Raw genomic sequence first — 16,101 nt, forward strand, 5'->3', positions numbered from 1 at the left:
TGTCGAGAAAGGCCCCTGCGCTGTACCACTACACCGTGTGGAAGCATTCTCTGCAGAACGTAAGTGGTGCAAGTTACGATGCGTAGAACTTAAACGTTGAGAACACCTGGAAGGCTTGCAGAGATTGCGATGATAAGTAAAAAGATTTTTTTTTCTATCTCACTGAAAGGAGTAAGTAATTTCGATCTTTATATACAGCCCAAAAAGAAGGGGAGCAAAAAAATCTGGTAAAGACATCTAAAAAAATACCACGGTAAAAATGTAAAAAAAAAAAAAATCAAATTCGAAACGGTTAAAAATATTGTTTCTTCGAGTGCTTTTTCCATGATCAAAAGATATCGTCTTCTAATTTCCGCCATCACTGGTGTGTTTTTTTTTGTGTCGTAGCCCAAAACAAAGTCAAGGTGCGTAGTACCCCGGCCGCTCCAAACTCGACTACTGTTTACTCGCGATGTCGCGTGGTATTTCCCGCGGAAGTGGGAGGCATATGTTACTCGGGTAAGATTTGGAACATAACCTAAGGGTATTATGCTTTCCTGATAGCTTCATATAGATGTGGCGAATCTCGCTTGATGAAAAGAAATAGTATCCTGCTGTATACCCACGGCTATCAGGAGGGTTGTGTTTTAGCGACGCCTTGTGAGAGGCGCACGGAATACACCGGGAGCAGGAGCTGCGACGGCTGGCACATGGAACGTCATATGACCTTTTCGTTGGTAGAGAGGAGGTCGTGCTTCCGTCCTTCGTCGTGCGTCATCGACGTGGGCCGAGGAAAAGGATTCGTTTCAAAGTTGTTTCCGTGCTCTCAGACGCACTTCAGATGGCATAGGAACTCTCCAAGTCACAAGCCATAAGCCGAGTGGAAGGCATAAAGGTGCGTTGAAGTAGTTAGCAAGACTGTCTATAAGTATGCGTTTTCTTGTATTATGGTGCCTAGAGCTCGTCCTAGTATACTTTCTGTTCGCGCGTGCTCTCTACGCTCTTGTACCCGCCCGCATTTAACTTCTGTTCGACCTTTGACGACTTTTTGGCGCCATGAATGCGTATTTTATTCTTTGGCGTAGGTGACGAGAGATTCGCCCTCATGCAGTAAACATCTCTAGGCAGTTGCCTTGCCCAGACGCCCTTTGTTTGCAGACGGGCGCCGTAAGTAGTGAACTGACGCTGTTATTTTGTTACTTCATTTTTTAAAGGCTGTTTCTACTCTTGCAGAGCGTTCAAGTGCCGTCCGACGGCACTCCACATGCGCCTTCAAGTGCCGCCTGAAAGTCGGACGGCGCGTGTATCACTGGGCACCAGTGAAGTGCCGTCCAGACGGAAGAGAAACACGCCACTGCAGCGGCGTCCAGCATAGACGAGAGTTCATCCCTATGCTCCATTCACCCTTGATTCATTTCCAAAATGCCAACATCAAATGTTTGTGTGTTATCTTAATGCAGTATTCTTTAGCTCAAATGCACTTGTCCCAGCAATCCTATAGCGTTTCTACTGCTTCCTGAAAAAAAAACGTTTGTTGAACTTCTGCAAACAACGCATCTGCAGGCCTCTATTATCTCACCCTATTCGCGACTCCAGTGAACTATAAAGGGCGTGCTGGGCAGGCAAAGTGGCGGACGAAAAAAAGTCGTTTTTGTCGGTCAGCACGTGGACCACCATGCACATCTTGCACTGTAGCGTAAAATCGGTGTTACACATGAAAGCATAGCGATTTTTCGACGGTAGATGCCTTGTTCTAGGCAATGCGTAGGAATGACGCGGTGGAAGCATAAAAATAATTACTTGAAACGATGTTTTCTTTCTATGCTGCCTACGAGAACCAAGCAGTGATAGCAGATGACAAAGTTGAAACGACCTCCTTTCATGAGTTCCACGGTGTTGCCGCTGCGCGCCGTCAATTTCGCTGGAGTCGCCAATATCGATAAAAGATCTTATCCCATGTGGGTGTTTCTTTCTTATTTAAGAGTTTCTATTCACTGGTAGGAAGATTCAGTAAATAGGGCTGATATCATTTCCAGCTTTTTTAGGAATGTAAACCATTGTAGTGCAAGACCTGAGGCCGGGTGCCTTGTCGTAATGAAGAAGCACTCCCTGTCTCGACTTTCAAAGCCGTTTTTTTCTTGACTGCGGCGAATAACTTAGTAATTGGGTTTACGAAGTCATAATCTTGTATTGTGGTTCCACCTCATAAATACTTGCAAGAATAAAAAAAAAAAACCTTGGCCTCACAAAACAATTGGCAGAGTGGTTCTTATTGTTAGTCGAACTTGGACGAAAAGAAAGAATTCTTTCTGCTCAGCCTTCGGCACGGGACCCAACAAGGCTTGCTGTCGTTTTGTCCTTGACTGTGGCGAATAATTAAGTAATTAGGCTTACATAGTCATAAGCTGGTATTGTGGCTCCACCTTATAAATACTCGCAAGAATAAAAAACACCCTTGGCATCAGAAAACAATTGACAGTGTGGTTGCTATTGTTAGTCGAACTAGGGCGAAAAGGAACAATCCTCTTTCCTCAGCCTTTGGACGGGACCCACCAACGTTTGCTGTGGTTCCCTCTATACAAAACTCTAAAGGGCCTGCTGTCGTTCCCTCTCGACGGAACTCTAGTGCACATTCTATCAGTCCGTTTGTACAAAACACAAGACACTGTTGTTTTTTTTTTTTTTTTTTTTTAATTTGGAGTGTTTTGGCTTGTAGCCAGGCGGAGTTGGTAAAGTGGTGTTGCGCAGATGTCTACCGCTGTGGAACAACCAGAGGGGCCGAGATTTTGTTTCTTGTAAAGTAAGACCGTCTTCACGATCTTATGACTGGTTCAAGGAAAAGTGACAAGTGCGGGAGGCATGCAAGTACCTCGGTGAACCCGCTTACCATCACGCTATTTTGTTTAATTTAAGCAAAAGGAAACCAAAATTTGTATTTCCTCTTTGAAACTGCACATGTCAAGACCAGCTAATTTGAAATTTCATGAAAATAAAATAATTTACAACAAAAGTAAACGAAATAGCGTGATTTCAAAATAGTGAAACAAATATATAACAAATACATGCGGTGCGTACAGGGACGACGACACTGTGCGCTTAGGACCCTGTGACGTGGTGAGACGAGTGTGCGTCAAAGAAGGGTGGGGCAGGCCGAAGGACGGAACCGCGTCATGCGAGCGTCCACAGGTCTCCAAAGCCAACGGCATAAGTTTCCGAGGGCGTTCCAAGCATGCACCAGCAACTTCGGGAGGATGCATGAGCACTGCCATCTTGGAAGCACGTTCCAAGATTCAAGGGAAATGAACGCAGTTGGCGAAAACTTCAGTCTTAGAGAACCATGCAGTGAACGGAAAACTTAACAGATCATGCGTTATTGGCATTCAATACACTGTTTATAAGGTTGTCGACAGGCCTCTTCACGATGTATAATTCGTGCATTACTTTGTTATTTGTTGATTTTTTTTAAACAGGTGCCAGCGGGTACGAGCATACACAATGGTAATTATACTCGCGCATCGGTACAACTTTTGTTGTTATTTTCTTTAAAATTGACGATTTAGTTTTGAAATAACTGTGTGGTTCCCATGGCGAATATGCAAACATTATATTGGTGCGCTCCGAACATGTCCAAGGTGCAAGGCATCTAAAACAACTATCTGACCTGAAAGAACGTCATTTATTACGTCGTCAACCTAGGCCTCGCAAATGTTAGCCGAATCAGGTCCACTAATACTCATCTATGTCGAAGGGTATTTTTAGTGCCCATGCTTGTTGTTTAGACCTTGAACATGATCCATTACTACGGGGGACATGCATTAAGAATTATTTTCCTAGTTAACGGTCGTGTTCCTGTTAACAACGAACCACTGCAATAGGTTGGTAGAAAATAAGAGCTAAGAAGTGAACTTTGGTCTTTAGTGGCAAGTAAGTTTATATGGAATAATGTTGGTTGGAGTGGAGGCTCAAGTATGCATGACACTGAAGGGATACTACTTTCAGTCGACGGAGACAAGGGTACCATAAGAGTCGGCGAGGAAAAAGGAACAGGACATAATGGTGTCAACGCCTTGCCGCCTACGTGGCTGTTCCCCAAACCGTGGAGTTTTGGCCGAGGTAAACAATTAGGTCCTTTGAAAGTTTTGCGGATAAAAAAGCATGACTCATTCGCATGCAGCACTGAAGTTCGCTAATCGCAGATAATGTCACAGGTGGTAGAGGTAACCTCTACGTTCTCAGAGTTCTGCAGACTAAGGGGCTTCCCAAAGATTACACAGCAGGATGGCGCCGCACAACAGAGCACTAACATAAGTCGTACCATAACGTTCTTTATACTGACAAAGACTGGCAGATTGTCAGGAGAAGCGGCCGCCGAAGTGGAAGAGGTAGATTGGCATGCAAGGGATGAGAGTCTCGCCGCAGTAGACGCGAAAGACAAAAGAAGCGTGTTTCGGGTCCACGCCACTGCAAAAGCTGTGCGCTGACGTCCAGCTTCCATAAGAAATGACTCTTTGATGCTCTGTGCTACCAGATTCTCGCGCTCCAAATCTGCGACCAGGCACTATATGAGTCCGTCGCCGAACTGCCGGGCTGTGTGAGTATAGAGGTGCTATGATCGTAGTCTAATCCGCTTTACTTTTTTTTTTTCGCAGAGAGAAAGCATTGTTTTGTTTGCATTCTTAAAAAAAGAGGGTTAGACCGTTATGATTAAATTGGTGCGGACAACCACTTGCAAGCTCTGTCTGCTGTCGTCGAGGTCTACTCTGTTCTTATCAATGCCCATCTCCGCAAAAATCTGAATTGGAGAAGGAATAAGAGTGGAGGAAAGCCGTGCCGTTTGCGTGGTCGATGTAACTACTCGTGCTTAAAATAAATCACATGTAACTATGTTTGTTTACGATACATCCGTTTAAAAGGGTGTATTCGCTATCCCAATCTGGAAACATATTTTTTTAAAGCTGGAGACCAAGTGAGATATGGTATCATCCGCTGTCTTCTCGACTGGTTATTTCAATATTTTATTACGAGCACTTGGCCATGACTTGAAACAAAACAAACCAAAGAACAGATTCGGGCTCACATTAGAAGGCTGTTCTTTCCTGCCAAACTTTAGTAACATTTATCTAAGCAAAGATGATAAACACATTACTATTAGTTCATTTTAGTGTCCAGCCATTTATTCGTGCAAAATATGCCTATATCGGTACAGCACACGAAACGTTATAGCATACTTCGGAATGCACAGATGCATTATTTGGTTACTCAGATAGAAAATTGTGATGGTTACTCCCTTGTAGTAGGCCTTGCATATGAGGTGTTCCCCCACATGCACACAGAAGTTAAAGCAAGCTTTTAGCACTATCTACACTCCTTCGCAGCTTGCGTTTGTTACGACTAAAAAAGAAGCACAATAAGACGGGACGAAACGGGAAGAAACAGATGCTTACTACCAACTAGTTTATTCTGAAAAAAAAGTCTTCACTTTCTTTTCCCGATCTTAATGAACTCTTTTTTCATTGCAGCCACGAAGCAGCTTGTCCAGCAAAGAATTTTATTATGCTCTCTTTGACTGTACTAGACGCTCTCAGTAGATACGGACCAGTCTTGCCTAGCACCTAGCTTATGCAGTGTGCTGCAGATCAGGTAGAGCTAGACTTCTTTCCCTCACCTGTTTCCTCAGTAAGGACCGTGCCCCTTGTGCTTCAAGTGCTCTCAGTGCACTTACTGATGCATTACTGATGTTCCCTTTCAGCCTTGAATTGATATTTTTTTACAAGAAAAAGTAGACAATAGCAGCAGCAGCCTCCTCCGCCCCTCCACTCTATCTCTCTCCATGGGAATATTTTAGGTTCCTCCTGATGGGTAAAATAATTTTGACTGCAATAGTCTGCATTTTTGTGGTCTCCCTCTGTAACCTAATACATCATGAGTGTGTTTACTAACCTGGAAATCTCAGAGAATTGGGTCATCTTGCAAAGTCAGAGAATTATCAGGGAAATCTTCAAAAAGTTGGCTCCATCAGGGAAAATTAGCAGTGAAAGTGGAATGGCGATGCGGAACTAAGCTCGACGGTTGCGCATCGGCACGGCTATGCTGAATAGCGTTTCCGAAATATGATCCTTCGACCCAGAAGTGGTCAGGAAGTTTTTTTATGAATACAGTCAAGGGAAATTCTAGAAAAGTCAGGGAATTTGAAATCAGTAATTTGGTAGACACCCTGATCCACTGGTTCCACCGTACGAAACTCTTCACAATCAAGTGAGAATTGCGGAAAGCGAAATATAGAAAGGCAGCATCGGGCGTCTACCTCACTTGTTTTCACTCTGCTGCATGGACATTCCATCTATGACACTGTGGGCACTTAACATCTCATTGACAATTTCACTTTGTTGACCTCCAACTTTGTCTGACTTCCAGAACTTATTTTTTTATCATTGGCGCTTTTTCTCTTTTAAAACCCAGAAAGGATTTTCGGGAACCCGACATTACTTTTCACTGGAAAGCACCCACTCTGATATTTGCCATGTACTCAGCGTAGAAAGGTCAGTATGTGGAATCAACCAAGCACACACTTTCTGTGCTTGAGCACCTCATTGAAAAAAAAAACACAAATGTTTTTGTGGGAGCTGTGAAATTTGTGACAGCACTCGGAGCACATTCCAAGAACGGGGAAAAATTCTCAATAACAGTTACTATTTTAATGTTCTCCATATGTATTTGGTTAATGTTCCAGCTATAATGCAAAGGATTGTGTGTTCCATTGTGTATCCAAACTTCTTCTGTCAGATTTCTTTTCTTTTGTGCATCTGTCGATCTGAGGGTTCAAACAATAAAAGAAGAAAACTACAGAAAGAAAAACAAAGTTTTGAAAAAAAAAAACAGCAAGCAGGCAAAGCAAGCCTTTAAGAAACTTTTTGTCATTTATTTTTAATCTAGTTTAATACTGCTATACCAAGCAGGCAAAGGTTAAGCCTCCATAAAACTTCTCATTTTAATTTATCTTCATTCTTGTTTAATAATTGAACCAATTTTGTGTATTAGTATTATTTCTTATGAAGTTATTTTTTAGTTATTTTGATAAAACACCTGCGATAAGCCTCAGCAGGCTCTTGAGCCTATATGTGTCACATTGGTTTCTAAAAAAAATAATTGTTCTAAATACTTGCGGTTTGTTTTCTAGTGCCTGCATGGTAGGACTCATGAAGTTGCATGTGCGAAAATGGCAGTGATACAATCTGAGACAAAACAGCTATCTTTGTTGTTAAATCTCAAGATTCCTGCAATTTATTCCACCCACCTGTCCGCTGAAAGCAGGCATGAAGCTACAGAACATGCCGCTTCACATTAGCTCTTGCCAATAGTCTAGACATGTAATAGAGAGAGGTATGCAACCTATTGCGAAGGATAAGTACAATGAAACCAGTAAAAAGTTAGGCTGCCGATTAAAAAAAAAGTAGATTTTGTCTGTTTTGCGGAAATTCAAATGTAACAAACGAATGTTTTCCTGAAAGCTTTTGTCACGACAAATTTTAGAGCCGATTTCAGTTCAGCATCCTTAAGAGCATCATCATTCATGTTCCATGTTTTGACAAAGTAAATTGGAAGATATTAACTCTGCATTTCGACGTTTACACTTTCAGAAAATTGATTTTACCGCTTCTTGTAGGTGTAATAGAAGTTTCCATTTCAGCGTTTATACATTCACACAGTTGATGTTACTTCTTTTTTTAGGAAAATTGATGTTGAATCTCGCAGGCGGCAGGACGTCTAATAACGATCACAGTACTTCCCTTTGTTCAGTAAACTGACACTTGACTAGGGCTGCTATACTCTATACAGGGTGACAGTCAGCAGTGACTATTGTAAGACTTTGGGAGTAAGAAATATGTTTAATGAATGAAAATAAAGGAAATAATAGAGGGATGGCTGAGTGAAGGCTGATGGCTGGTAATGGCTGGCTGGCGTTTTTCTACTTCTTCGTCTTTGCCTGTCTCTGAGGCCATAGAGGCACGTTCGGCGCTGTGGGCAGGCACGCTGCTCACACTATCATTCGGAGAGTCGCTCTTACTCTTCCATGACTCTTTTACGATGGGAGTCAGGGGACTCTTTATTAAAGGTAAGTCCCCACAACTCTTGTTACAGTGCCACGGGGATTATCAGGAAAGAGTCCTGTGACTCTTTTTATCAATGGATAAGAGTCGTTAAAGAGCCTCAGTTCGCTATGTCACCTGGAGTCACCCATACATTACCATGAGTCCAGTGTGATGAGAGTCGCAGGACTCTCTTTAAATAAAAGTCAAGTTACTATTAACTGGAGTCGAGGAGGAGTTAAATGTGTGACGCACAGATACCCTGAAGGAAGTCGTGTAGACTCTTTTTAAAGAAAAGTCAAGTGAGTCTACAAACTGGAGTCGTAAAGGAGTCAAATGTGTAGCGCTCAATTACCCATAATTGGAGTCATAGTGGGACTTTTTTTTTAAGACTGTAGAGACCAGCGGGTGTGCTTGATATAAGCACATTACTCAGTTTAGTAAATTCAGTTGTTCCACTGACGGCATCGATAGCCAAGATTGAAACTTTTCTCTGGAGATATCGGGAAATTTCCTCGCGGTAGGGAGATCTCGTCTCGCGGCCAGTCTGGGGTGCCTCCAAGCCGGCGCAGCTGTATCCTTGACAATTGGAACGAGCTCCAGGCGTTTGACCGAGCGATTAAGCGAGAAAAATTGCAACCGTTGAGCGAAAAAGAGAGAAAACTGGAAAGAGAGTAAAGGAGAGTGTGGCAGCGGAGCTCGTACGCTACCTTCCAGGCCAACTTTTTGCCCCTAGACGGCGCAAGTTGCTATGTTGGGCCCCTTCGCGGCCGGATCGCCGCCGCCGGCTTCGCCCCCCCCCCCCCCTTTTCCTGCTTGGCCGTTTTTATTTCTTTTCGTTTTCCTTCCCATCTTTTGCGGGTTTTTTTCATATATAGATCACCGTAGAGCAATTTCAGATAAGATGTTTTTGAGGTGGGTAGGAGGCAAGGAGCATAGATTTCTTTTCCTACACTCTTCATTATTTACACAGTTTTCGTATACAAAATAGAAGATGAATGTTACAATTTATGCGCATTATATTCAGGAACCAATAAAGGAATGTTACGTAAAACACCTACGTGCAGAATTAGAGAATTATACATTTCTAAAATATATCGCACCACCAGAGTTTGATCAGAAAAAATTGTTTTTTTCCGCAGACAAGTTTGTCTTTCTACTTCTCAAATTTTTGACTTACCTTCTGTGCTTTCCTAGTAGATTTAGACCTTTTCAAATCAAGCTTTTGCAGATCTCTGCTCAAAATGCGTAAATGCACAGAAGCCATTCATAGGAAAACATACGGAGGAACTTCTTGCAGATTGCTAACCAGAGAAGGTCTTCCGAGCGTTCCTCCATGAAAGAACGAAAATTCTTCCACATCATCCTTGTATACCAGATTGGGAATGCACGAGAAAACGCACTCTTAAAGCTTTCCCATGAAATTTAAGCAAGTGTCTTTGTCGTCTGTGTGCCCAGACAGAACACCAAAATGCCTGTGTCGTCTTGTGCGCTTAGCACGCTGTGCGATTTGTTCTGCTTGCGAATTTCAAGTACAACGTCGCTCCCAAGTAAGGAAAAAAATAACACAAGAACAAACGTGGGCAGCAGCGTATGTTGTTGTTAGCTACACTTATCGAAGGAAAAACCGGGCGGATGTTTGAGTGCTCCGTCGACCGGCTTTCTTCCTGATTAGACTGAAAATCGCGACGAGGACCGCACAATATCAAACGGGCTTGAAACAAAACCGACGAAAAACTAATTTTACCTCTCGCTCTGTAACGTCTTTGGGGATAGAAAGAACGGCAACACTTACGACTTGCTGGAGATCCCGCACAATTTCGCAGCGCAGTAGCGCCAAGGAATCCTCTTCCAAGAACACCAGAGCTTGGAAAGACAAATTAAGGCGGACGGATCGAACACCACTTTTTTCGCTGAATAATCGGAGCAGACGATCACGCTCATCGGGCGTCGGCTACCGTTCCGCCCACACCCGATATCCTGTTTTGTTCCGATAGGTTGCAATGGTTGCCACAGCCCGCGCCACTCGGCTACCCGGCGGCAGTACGCGGTAGTGTCGATATTTACGCCATGTTTTGTGGAGGCGAAAACACGAACCCTACCCAGCAACGTTACTAGAACCACTCTGTTAAGAAACTGCCATAAAGCTTGCTCTGAAAGAATGGCGCTCATCCGTGCTCCCGAACCGAGCTAATGGCGATCGTAACGCCGCCATTTCTCCCGCAGCGGCCACTCAATGAACTGCACGTGACATCTATTTTGGCTTTAATCGGCCATTTTTGCGCCGAAACGCGTCCGTTGTGCCACCCCCGTTTCCCAAGCGCACTCGCCGCGAATTACTCTCGAAGTTAAGATGCACCTACGTCGAGGCGCGCTACCTAAAATCGCTGCTGAGACATGGTTGTATAAAAATAATATTGATTGTGCCGGAAAACCATGAAAACTAAAGTTATTACAAAGCATCACGCGCCCTTGAGTTTGTGCAAAACTCAATCAAAAGTTACCACAAAAAAAAAAGTTTTTTCGTCGTTCTTTTACGCAAAAACATGCATTTTAAACGTTCAAGGTGACCACACTCCACTAAAGACAAAGGATAGAGTGACGCTGTTGTCGTACTTTAGCTCGGTCTGGGTGGACGCGAGCGGCCCAAGTTTCGATGGCGAGTTTCGCAACTGATTGTTTCTAGTAACGTTCCTACCCCGTAAACTTCAAAACACGTATAATGGTGTTTGGTAGGTGTTTCATACCGAGTACACCTTTTGAGAGCGCTATATTTTTTAACAATAGGCATAAAGTACATGGTACACCTATTGAGCGTATGAACGAGGAATTGTTACACCTTTTGGCTGTTTCAGAGAGGTGTTCCTCAAGTATTACACCTTTTACAGATAAGAAGTTTCCGGCTGAAAACAACTTATATTGAGTTTGCAGGGAAATAACTTCCTTGAAATAAGAGACCGGCGTCAAACTGGGCTCTGCGTATAACATATTTTTGGTAACATTGAGAAAGATTGGGGGGGGGGGGGGGAGGCTAGTACGACCAGGAAAAAGGAGACGATTAAGCGCATAATTAAAATTGAATGTTATTTCTCATAGCTTTGGTTTGGAACTCTAAACCGCGGATATACCCTATCCCCATCACTATCAAAAAGAAGACACGGCGGTCGAACGGGCGGTTGGAAGTGCGTCTTTTGTCAGCCGAGATAAGTTTAAGAGCACATCTCTTAGGCGCCCATATCCGGGTTAAGCGGGGGCGGAGTCGGCGTGACTGCGCGCTACATTTAGCGGGAAAATTAACACACGTCACCTCAACACCATCAGTTTCTCCGCTTAATTTAGCGGAGAAAATGACGTCACGACTTCGTGTCACGTCACCCGTGAACAAATTTAGCGACAGGAGGAGAGGAGGAGGAAAGGAGGAAAAAGAATGGAGGGTGCGTAGAAGGAGAAGGGACCTACCCTCCTCTCCGGACCCCACCCCTTCCCCCTTCCTCTTCAAGAGCTGCGCTCTAGTTTCGCATTACAAAGTTTGGTAAGCGTTCTTCCTTTTTTTAGAGCGCAGCTGCTGGGCGTCCGTTTCTGGCTTGAGCGGCGACGCCGTCGGCGTAACTGCGCGTAGCATTATGGGGCGTTTCCCATAATGACGCCACAAGTGACGTCACATGTGATGTCAGCAGGGCGAAACTTTCCTGCTAAATTTGTCGGAGAAATTTTTCGCTCAACTTAGCAGGGCAACTGTTGCCCTCGTAGCGTCACACCTGACGTCATGTGTGATGTGACGTAAGGCCACTGAACGCGGAAAAATATTTACGTTAAGATTAGCGGAAATATTTTCCCGCTAAATTTAGCAAAACAACTTTCTGCCAAATTTAGCGGAGAAATTTACTCTCGTGACGTCACAAGTGACCCTCCCCTCCGTACCCTCCCCTCCTCCTCCTCAAGAGCTGCGCTATCACTCGGCATTACAGAGAATTCAAGATATTTAGTTTTTTAATTATTCTTTTTAGGTTTCTTGAGCAGCTATAGGATTTGGAAATGGCAGTAAGTCACTGGTGAGACTTCTTATCTGTGTACGTCAGTTTCGCAATGGGAGCAGCAATAGAATGTTGACTATAAACATATTTCTTTTGGAGGCGAGCGGACATCGGAACTGCTATAGTCAGTTACAGGTCAAGAAGGTAGCGGCAAATGCCCCTCAAAGGGAATCATATATCCCTCCGCCACCTCCGCATCCAATAGCGTCCCACCGTTTCCGTGACGTCGCGGACAACGCGCGAGGAGGGTCTTGCCTTTCTGTACATATTTGGTTTATCTTTCGACTTTGACTTAGCATTGTGGAAGCCACGAGAGGGAGATTAGAGTTCTCCCCCACCGACGGAAACAAATACGACTTTCGGGGATTAGCTTCCCCCCCGATGAATACAAAGGCTGCTTTCAGGGGCTCGGTTCCCTCTCCGATGAATACAAAGGTCGCTTTCTTAAAAAGTGGGATCGGAGACAAGTGGGAATCCATTGAAGCGGAACAAGGAGCGTTTCCAGTGAACTCTTCTTTTTACTGCGGAGAGATTTGAAACGGGCGCATCACACTTGTGGGAGGAGCTTCTCCTACCTTCTTGACTTGTAACCGACTATAGTAGACTACTTGAAATTATATATCTATACATACATGTATACAACCGGAAAAGTGGCGGGGGCCGAAGGCGTGGAAATAACTGAGAAGAAAAGTTAACCCTTGGTGAAAACAGCAACAACGGACGGTTTATTCTTCGACGTTTCGGCCGGAGTCCGACCACTGTCAGAAAGAAGTTTTACAGATGAACGTGGGTGGTTTTTATTGAATCCTACGGTCGGGTCCAAATTCCGGTGGGCTGACGGTTGGAGCTTTCGTGAGAGGAAAGCGTGGGGCAGCTTGTATCCGGGTGAAGATGCTTGATGGTCGGGGCCAAGTTTTAAAGACGTGGAATGACGGTTGTAGTTTCTTGAGCTGGGGCGCAGGGTGACTTTTTGTCCGGGCGGGCAGGGGTAACCTGGACGATAGTGCACAATAGACAAACGTTACACGCGCCAATAAAAATGCTGTAAAAAAAGAAAAAAAAAAGGAACACGGTAATTTACACGACATCCAACGAGGAACATTAACCTTCGCCTCGTCGAATGTCGGGTAATTACTCGAGTGTACCGTATGCAACTTCCGACATGTCGCTTTTAGAATTAGCACCTTCGATCCAAGAAATTAGAGAAAGAGAAGGCATGTTTATTTACATGAAAGCAAAAAGGTCAACCTGCTTGTGAGTGCTGGTTTTATAGTCCCTCAGAAAACTAGCAGAAGCTCTTAAGCTTTTAGGAGACACCTTTTCAAACTCTTCCTACCAGCAGTAAGCCCCTTCATGCTGATTCGTTTATTAATTCCTTCAAGGTATTCAGTGTGGTAGTGCCCAGTGCAATGAAAACGGCAGCCGGAGAGGAAGCAGATGCCAGTGATTTATAACGAAGTCGCAGCACCTGTGTCAAGGAGTCGCAGCACAAGCTGGTCTCGGTCAATAAAAGGATTCTGAATGGCACGTAGGCTGTCATTATAGCACCCTTGCACACATTTATTGACAGTGAGATACTGCACACCCTCCCGTAACATTTACATAATATCTCGAAGTCATTTGGGACTTTATTAAACTAAAAGATCATGCCTCAGTCGAATGCAAGCAATACAGATTTGAAAATAAAAGATTTTTTTAAGACACAACGTGAAAAACACCAAAAGCCTTTAACTCCATGACTAACTCTTGAAACGCGACAAGTCATCTTACCCACTCAAGTGCCGAGTACACGCTCCTGTCACGTTTCGGCACTTTATCGCATGGATATATGTGGCATGTTTATGAACAAAGAACTTGGAGCACATGCTCAAAGTACACATTCTTTACTCTGGTAAGCAGGGGCCAAAGAAAAGCTTCATCATACACCACACTCAAAACTTCGATGGTGCCACTGATGTCTCTATAAATAACCAGGTCGCAATTTCTCACATCTTAGAGCGCCATTCCAAGTTTCACCTGGGCATAATAGGTGTGGCGTTTTTTGAGCGCGTGTGTGCCGGCTGCATTGCTCTCAACGAGGTCACAGGTAGCCAGAAGGTCCTTGCCCGTCATTGTTTGCCTCTTTGTGTGACATCTGACTTCCAGCAAGTGCACCCCAGCCAGGGGGTATTTGGACAGACAGCAAAACCACAAGTAAAAATGTTTCCTTTGTTTGTCGTCACATACTTTTCCCGTGCTTTCGGCTCCGAGCGTTGACCATACGCTGTTGCAGCGCTCCCACAGAACGATGGCTACATTGGGGAACGAACCTTCCTTTCCCAGTCTGCTTACTTGTAGGTGAACAGTGATTAGCAGATTGTTGAAAATTGTGAAAATATTCCCCGGAGAAGGGGAACAAGAGGGAGAAGGGACAAACATAAACATAACAAACATGTTTGTCCTTTGTCCCTCCTGTTCCCCTTCTCCAGGGACTATTTTCATTATTCTTGTCCAGCTCGCTTGCACCTTTGCATTTAATTGCATTATAATAGCAGATTGTTCCTACAAAAAGACGCACCCAACAGATGGTCTGTGGTTTTATTTGTAAAGAACACGGTAAATACCGAAGCAAACTTACTTTCCCTCTAATGAAAACGTCCTCCCTATATAAACTGATGAGCATTTTGGTCGGAGCCAAATGACTGAGAAACAGTGATTTTGCTGAACAAGGCATGGCTGAAGGAAGTCAAAGTGGCAACAAACGCAGAATAGACAAATTATGTTCTTTGCTAGTTGAAAGATGTGCTGGTGTCGTAACCTGTTTTGTGTGTTGAATCTTCATTCCGTGAATATACTTCCATCCGACTCATATGAAAACTCCAAATAAATAAACTAATAAAGAGGACTTACTGGCCTTTCCGAAAAAAAACACACGATTAATCTCTTGTTACACTGTAGGCTTAGTTCCTTAATATGTACGCGAGAAATGTAAGAAACCACAAGCCAGTTTGGTCAACACCACCTAGATAGGAAAGCCTGTGCACAGGATTTACCATGTCACATTGTGAGGTCTATTGCGGGGCCCAGATTGGACATGACGGCTAAGTGTGTGTTCACCTGGGATTCGTGCTTGTTTGGTGACGCACCCTGCTGGAAGGAAGAGGAAGTGCCTGAGATTGAGGACGTAATATTTTCGTTCCGTCAATTCGACAGCCTTTCCGGTAGCCTATAGCCAGCTGTGACGTTCAAAGACCGACCATAAGAAGCTTCAGAACTACCGGCGACGACCGAGCAGTCGCCAGTGAAAAGCCACTCGTAAGGGTGGTCTTTTCTAGACCCCAATCATGATGCCCGGCTCCACGATCGAACTTCCACAGCAGAGCATTGAAAGCGCCGCCACCAACGTCACAAACCCAGTATCGACAGACCACATCACCCCTGGACAACACTGCATGCCGAACGACTCAACTCACGATGGTCTTGACACCGCGTCCAAGTTCTGGGCGTCCGAGTCGGTAGCGAACTCGTCTGAGACCGGGGTCGAAATTATGGATGAAAGCAACACCAACAACGAAGAGTGGAACAAGGCACGATCACGTAAGCACTCACACAAAACACTGTCCGACTCTGCTTCGAGTTTGGAAACAGTTCGCAAACAGCCGAACGTCAGTGAAGGACTCCCAGTAATCTTTGTCGCTACGAAGCCTGACCGAAAGCTTGCAACTTTAAGCAGCTTGAGGCTTTCCAACGTCCTAGAGAAGCTCTGTCCAGAGTGCACCCTTCAGATCCGCCCCAACGAGCGCCTCAACGTCGTCGCCTTTGATGTGCGCAACGGACAAACAACAAGGACGCTGCTGAAATGTCCTGAACTTTGTGGTGTCTCTGTCAGGGCCTACCAATCACTCGAGGGCCCCACATCGATTGGTGTCATAAAAAATGTCGATGCTGAACTGTCAGATCCTGAAATTCTAGAAAACCTGCAATCGGATGGCCGCATAGCCAGAGTACGTCGTCTTGGGGTG

The 16,101-nt window shown here is 44.4% G+C and overlaps 1 pseudogene; it reads right to left on the reverse strand.

The window, feature by feature from the left end:
• Nucleotides 1-13,939: 13,939 nt before the first annotated feature.
• LOC120843612 lies at nucleotides 13,940-14,448 on the reverse strand (annotated as a pseudogene).
• Nucleotides 14,449-16,101: the final 1,653 nt, after the last annotated feature.

This window comes from Ixodes scapularis, unplaced genomic scaffold (genome assembly GCF_016920785.2).
Source record: "Ixodes scapularis isolate PalLabHiFi unplaced genomic scaffold, ASM1692078v2 PGA_scaffold4__175_contigs__length_147842914, whole genome shotgun sequence".
In the NCBI taxonomy this organism is placed as follows: domain Eukaryota; kingdom Metazoa; phylum Arthropoda; class Arachnida; order Ixodida; family Ixodidae; genus Ixodes; species Ixodes scapularis.